General features: G+C 38.1%; 3 non-coding genes across 3 annotated transcripts; all 3 read right to left on the bottom strand.

Moving 5' to 3' along the window:
• Positions 1–1,504: 1,504 nt before the first annotated feature.
• Trnaq-uug (transfer RNA glutamine (anticodon UUG)) lies at positions 1,505–1,576 on the bottom strand. The gene has a single exon. It is a non-coding gene; the product is annotated as a tRNA-Gln (tRNA).
• Positions 1,577–2,005: 429 nt separating this feature from the next.
• On the bottom strand, positions 2,006–2,077 carry Trnaq-cug (transfer RNA glutamine (anticodon CUG)). Its single transcript has one exon. It is a non-coding gene; the product is annotated as a tRNA-Gln (tRNA).
• Positions 2,078–3,546: 1,469 nt separating this feature from the next.
• Trnaq-cug (transfer RNA glutamine (anticodon CUG)) lies at positions 3,547–3,618 on the bottom strand. The gene has a single exon. It is a non-coding gene; the product is annotated as a tRNA-Gln (tRNA).
• Between the last annotated feature and the right edge of the window lie 2,123 nt (positions 3,619–5,741).

Below are 5,741 nucleotides of genomic sequence, written 5' to 3'. Positions count from 1 at the left end.
AACATAGATAAGGCGCAATCAACGTTTGATGCGTTATCAACAAGGACAGAGACTGTTTTATTGAGCAAAAACCGTAACTCTGAACAGTAAAACTGATAGAAAAAAAATGCAGACGACAGTTATCGACACGATCTGTATTGTATCCTAGTTATATTCCTTTGTATCTTCCCTTTTTCAAAGAGGGACAATTCTCTAAAACTTGTCTTTCTATTCTTCAAACGCGAAAATTTATTCCCAATTCAGAAAACACGATAAATCAAAAATAAAAGATAAAAGATTTCAGTAGCATTGCAAGATGATAAAAAAAAAAAAGGAAAAAAGATTTCAGTAGCATTGCAAGATAATAAAAATGGAAAAAAGATTTCACACACTCCACTACGATGTTTTATTTAAAGCTAAGCGACATCTAGATCGTGTTGATTAACTGTCGTCTGCATGTTAGCTATTAGTTTTAATGCCCAGAGAGACGGTAAGTTTTAACGTAATCCTTTCTACTATAGGCACAAGTCTTGAAATTTGTGGGGAGGGGACTAGTCGATTACATCGACCCCGGCGGAATTTGAACTCAGAACGTAGTGACGTGCGAAATACCGCCAAGCATTTCGTCCAGCGTGCTAACGATTCTGCCAGCCCGCCGCCCTACGTTTTAACACTTAATAAGGCCGAGGGAAAGTACTTTAGTGTAGGGTTCAGGGTACTAAAAATACCCCCATTCTAGGATCTCACATATGTTATTGTGGTAAGTTGAAAAACTTCGATTATTTGACTTTATCCATGCCATTAGCTGACAAAACGACCAACGATTGTCATTGACTTATTAATCCAGCAGGCCGCCATTTTCGTCTTAAGTCTCTGGACACTTCCTTTATATATACACGGACGTATGTAAGTTTGTATGTGTATATATATTCATATATATGTATATGTGTGTGTCTTTGTGTGTGTGCGCGTGTGCGTGTGTGTCTGTGTGTGTATGTGCGTGTGTGTGTGTGTGCGTGTGTGTATGTGTGTGTGTGTTTTGTGCCCTATAACACTTGACAACCGGTGTTGTTTGTTTACGATCCAATATCTTAGCGGTTGGATAAAAATGATCGATGGAATATGTACAGAAGTCGATTTGTTCGACTAAAAAACCTCATCGTTGTGCTGCAATATGGCCGCAATCCAGTGACTGAAACAATAAAAAAAATAATCTTTTCTACTCTAGGCACAAGGCCCGAAATTTTGGGGGAGGGGGCCAGTCGATTAGATCGATTCAAGTACGCAACTGGTACTTAATTTATCGACCCTGAAAGGATGAAAGGCAAAGTCGACCTCGGCGGAATTTGAACTCAGAACGTAAAGACAGACGAAATACCGCTAAGCATTTCAACCGGCATGCTAACGTTCCTGCCAGCTCGCCGCCTAAAATAATAATAATAATAATAATAATAATAATAACATAATGACTCACTCCAAAATCAATGAGAATCAATATTTATTTTTTAAAAAGCCTGTAATTAATAGGTTCTACCGAGACTTGAACTCGGATCGCTGGATTCAAAGTCCAGAGTGCTAACCATTACACCATAGAACCACTCCGCAATCGAGCCAAAGTTTTATCTTCAAATAGAATCTTGAAATAGAATCCATTCTCATCTCATGCATTATAAGGAATATTAAATCAACTCAGTACTTTGGCTCTTATTTCATCAACAACCCAGAAAAATTAAATGTAAAGTTGATTTCGGTAAGATTGGAACACAGAACGTAAAGACGTAGCTTAAAGTGACCGGTGACTCAGAGATAAACTCCCATTGAGTACAGCTTGTAATGCAGTTTCCATGGTTTGTTGTAAGTATTTCACGTCACTGATATGTTCATCAATCTTGAGGAAGGAACAGGAACAGTAGAACAGTACGAGTTCTATTTCTGCCATTGTGTGACGTCATTTATTTATTTATTTTAAAAAATACTGATTTTTTTTTACATACCCATTCTAACAAATAAGTACCGAAACAAAAAAAGGTTCTACCGAGACTTGAACTCGGATCACTGGATTCAGAGTCCAGTGTGCTAACCATAACACCATAGAACCAGTTAAAAGTCGATGCGAAGTTTTATCTTCAAATAGAATCTTGTTGCATGCGTTTTCAACGTTATTTTTATTATGCTTTCATGTATACATGTAGATTTGATGTTCTTGCTATCTCCTGACCGATTGTGATTAAGCATATATCCGATCGAAGGCGTTTAAACTGCAACCATTGCTTTGGTTTAAGGGTATCTAAGGCTACATCATCTAGTTATAAGTGGGAGATTTGACTGCTATTTCTTGCAAGTCAAGATACTACAAAGACTTAGACACTCCCGTGAATATATAAATGAAAATTGTCCCGTGATAGTATTATCGAAAATTCTTTGGTATTTCCTCATAATCGAAGATGTCGAATAAAATGCCTACCTCCAGACCGAAGTGTTTAAAATTCTATTAAAATTTCATTCACGTCGATGACGCTCTGTAGGAATATTTTATTCGCCTCAGGACTTGGCAAGTACTCCCTTTTGTTGTGCCCTAATCACGCAAACACACGCTCAATCACTCGGATATTTTCCACCTAAATGGTAAGCCTGTTGATTAGCATGAATTCGCTCGCCAAGGTACTCCAGCCGCCGTGGGATCTCTTCATTCTATCTTCTCTAAAACTACAACAATTGTCTCTGCTCCTCGAAGTTGACTGGTTTCGCTTCACTTTCACTTAAACACTCGCGACTCACTCGTGCTTCTGTTTCTCATCAATCCACTCCCAAGTGCATGTAGACATGGTGGTACTATCGAGTTGTGGAGCACTCACTGGTGAAACTAGGATTACTAACCTGTATTTTTCTGATGATGTGGTTATTCTTGCTGAGTCTCTTGGGGTCCTAAGGAGTGTGCTCCTGTCACTGAACGAAGAAGCAGAACCACTTGATCGTGGAGTTTCTTTGGTAAAGACAAAGAACCAATCTCAAATCTGTTGTCGGTGGAAATGTCAACGTTATTGACTGCTTCACTTATCTCGTAATTGTGATCCACACCAGCTTTAATTACGAGTTAGGAGTCTTTAGAAGACTTGGACATATTGGTGCAGTTGGAGATGGAACTCGCCAACTGTCGACGAATAAAAGTGACTTATTAATGTATAGGGACATGGTAATAATTAAAGACGGCGTTGTCAAGGTTCAACCCCCAGAAGAGATTTTATTGACAGAGAAAAAAGAAACAATTATATCTAAAACATACAGCCAAAAAGGGAAAAAAATCGAGCGAGTAAGTGAGGAGAAGGTAGAGAAATGTCTAAAGCCCAAGATATCACATCTAGCCAGAGGGAAAAAGTTCGGTACCATCGAAGTACACCTAAAAAACATTGAAACTGCACAACTGCACTCGGTAAAATCCTTGGAAACGGAGGAAGGTTTTAATCAATATTCGCTTTGCTTTCCGCAAGTATTTTAAATATCATATTTCATCATACCAAATCATTGATTTTAAACTGATATGTTGAAATCAAAAGAAAACAGATACTTAGGTACTACCGAGACTTGAACTCGGATCGCTGGATTCAGAGTCCAGAGTGCTAACCATTACACCATAGAACCTCACTTGCTCGCAAGTGAACACTTAATCTTAAAATAAATATCATGTCACGTGCTTTTGTTATTTTTTTCATTGTATCAGTATGTAAGAGAGTTGTAGATTGGCCGAATCACTAGAAAATTAGAAAAACGCTACGTGGTTTTTTTATCTGTTCTACATCTTTATGCTCTGAGTTCAAATCCTGCTGTGGTAAAATTTGCCTTCATCCTTCCGACGATGATAAAACAGAGTACCAGTCAAGTACCAAAGTCGATATAACCGACAGTTTCTTTTCCATTAAATTCCTGTCGTTTTGCCTATTATAAATATTGTTATTATATTAAAAATACAGAGGCTTTGTATGAGGTTAAAAGAAACCTGTACTACAGAGTAAAGAGTGCAGTGGGAGTAGTACATTTTAATCCGGTTGTAAAGAATGACGTGTTAAAAATGTTTGACGACACACATGACTGACTCCATTAGAAAATAACATTTAATAATTGATATTGCTTAGCCACAGGTCACGTATCTGAACTGAATAGGCTTATGATCAAATGTTTTCAATTTTTGACCATCTCGTCTTATTTATCAGATGTATCGTATCTACACTTACATTTTATGACATACTAGCAGAGATACCCGGCGTTGCCCGTGTCACGTGGCATTGAAGAATTAGACTTTTCTTTTATATTTTCTCTAATGAACTGGAATACCTATGATTTTAATTTCATCAAAATTGGAGATTAAGAATTTTTAAGAGGGTTCCTTCCCTCTTTACACACCCTAGCAAAAATTCTCATCACGACATATTTATCCCATACTACTCATCTTTATGCCCAGATTCCAAAATCCAAATCTTAGAAAACCTTTTAAAAACTTTTTGCTCCTGAAAAATGGAGCTCTAAAATGTGGGAGTTAAGACCCCTATTAGAGGAGGGGGTCCTAAAGACAACCAGAGAGGTTGAATTGTTGAGAATCTTTTTTAACTTGTGTCTTATATCCATTGTTCAAATTTCTTTGAAATCGGAAATATATGAATGTTCACTGGATTTGTAAAAGCGAGCGAAGCTAGAGGAAACCATAAAACGAATGATCACAATAAGCAGTCAGCTACCCTACCCTAATCGTCACCACTCCCCAATGTAGGATCCTTGACCATAGAGGTGACCGGCACAGCAGTAAGATGCATTACGGATCTATAGCAATTGGAAGGGTATGACCCAACTCAAATAAACATTAACAACTGTGTGACGTGAGGGCTAAGGAGAAATGAAAGTGTCACCTCTGGATTTTTCCAATGATCACTACACCGATAGGTAACTGAACAGAATAAATTTGCAATCTATAAATCTCTCTGAATGACCAATCACTTACCTGTAAAGGACTTGAAATCAGTGTTACCATCTGGGGACTATCTCTGACCCAGTGATAATAAAAGGACACAAAGGAGGTCTGCAAGCAAAATAACTTTTCTCAAAATAACACTTTGCAACTGAATCGATGGAGGCAAAGATGCGTCTCTTTTACTTGACAATTTATGCACCACATTGCAGAAATCACAATCTAAGTATATCTCAAAGCAAACTTTTACACTGTTGTACCATTGAATTACAAATAACGCTCATCTTGTATCCTCGAGTGACGCTACAGCTTCCAAGACTACAATTGTATCCGTCTTGGCTTAGAAAAATTGACTAAATTGTGGGGATTAAGCCCCCACTAAGGGGTCTTACTAACTCTTAAGAAGTTGAAATTTTAGGAATATTTGAAGCTGGGTGGGATTTATTGGTCGTTTTAATTTTTATCAGTAAATTCTGCCTAGCTCTGGGGCAATTTCGCCTACTCTTGGTTAGAGACTTTTTCAAGACTTTTAATGAATTTCAAAGTACAAAACTCTAATCTTCTTGGAAGTAGGATTCGCTGACTTCAGTGCACTTACTGTTGCGCTCCTGCCACTTCATGAGGACCCCTGGAAGGTCTTCAAAGTGAAGGTGTCCAGGACTCTCGTCACAGCCTCCTTCCACTTTTCCTTCAACTTGGAAAACAACCAAAATCAAAGGGTGCAAGGTCTGGACGGTAGGATCGGTGAGAGACAGTCTTGTTGCCTATCTCTGTCAAGTAGATAGGCATCAAAAGGTAGATTCGA

The sequence above is a fragment of the Octopus bimaculoides genome, chromosome 1 (assembly GCF_001194135.2).
Source record: "Octopus bimaculoides isolate UCB-OBI-ISO-001 chromosome 1, ASM119413v2, whole genome shotgun sequence".
In the NCBI taxonomy this organism is placed as follows: Eukaryota; Metazoa; Mollusca; class Cephalopoda; order Octopoda; family Octopodidae; genus Octopus; species Octopus bimaculoides.
This window is presented reverse-complemented; position numbering and strand designations above follow the sequence as displayed.